The 533-nt window shown below is 43.5% G+C and overlaps 1 pseudogene; it reads right to left on the minus strand.

The window, feature by feature from the left end:
- Nucleotides 1–221: 221 nt before the first annotated feature.
- Nucleotides 222–336, minus strand: LOC116096308 (annotated as a pseudogene).
- Between the last annotated feature and the right edge of the window lie 197 nt (nucleotides 337–533).

Below are 533 nucleotides of genomic sequence, written 5' to 3' on the forward strand. Positions count from 1 at the left end.
AGACCCCATAGTGCAGGTCTGATAGTCATCTACGTCTTGCTCCTCACCCAACCTGCCTCAGTAGTCCCATTTGAAGGTAATCTGTCTCAATCTTACCCCTGTCCAGTGTCCTAAATCCCAAGCAGGGTTCTTCTAGTCTCTGTCCTGTTGACACCAGTCACTGTCTCAGGTAAGCTCTCTGGAATCATGCTGGTAGCTGTAACAGGCTCACTTTTTCAGGAAGTATTAAGCTACTAAACATTCAGATGTTTTTAGGTTGGTACATTGAACGTAGAGACAGGCTCTCTTCTCTTTGTCATCTTCTAACACACATGTGACACTGCTTCTAGGGGCATGCAGAACATGTACTTAGTTTCCCTAGAATTTTGAAAACCCTAAAGAACATAGTTCCAGAATATCCTTTTTATAAGTAGGAAACTGATTAGGATCGAGATATCAGGGCAACTTATTCCTATGCACTTCAGTAAGAAAGTGAGTATTCTTCCCTCCCTGTTCCACTCTCTCTTCCCTCCAACCATGCTTCCTTCTTCACC

This window comes from Mastomys coucha, chromosome X (assembly GCF_008632895.1).
Source record: "Mastomys coucha isolate ucsf_1 chromosome X, UCSF_Mcou_1, whole genome shotgun sequence".
Lineage (NCBI taxonomy): Eukaryota > Metazoa > Chordata > Mammalia > Rodentia > Muridae > Mastomys > Mastomys coucha.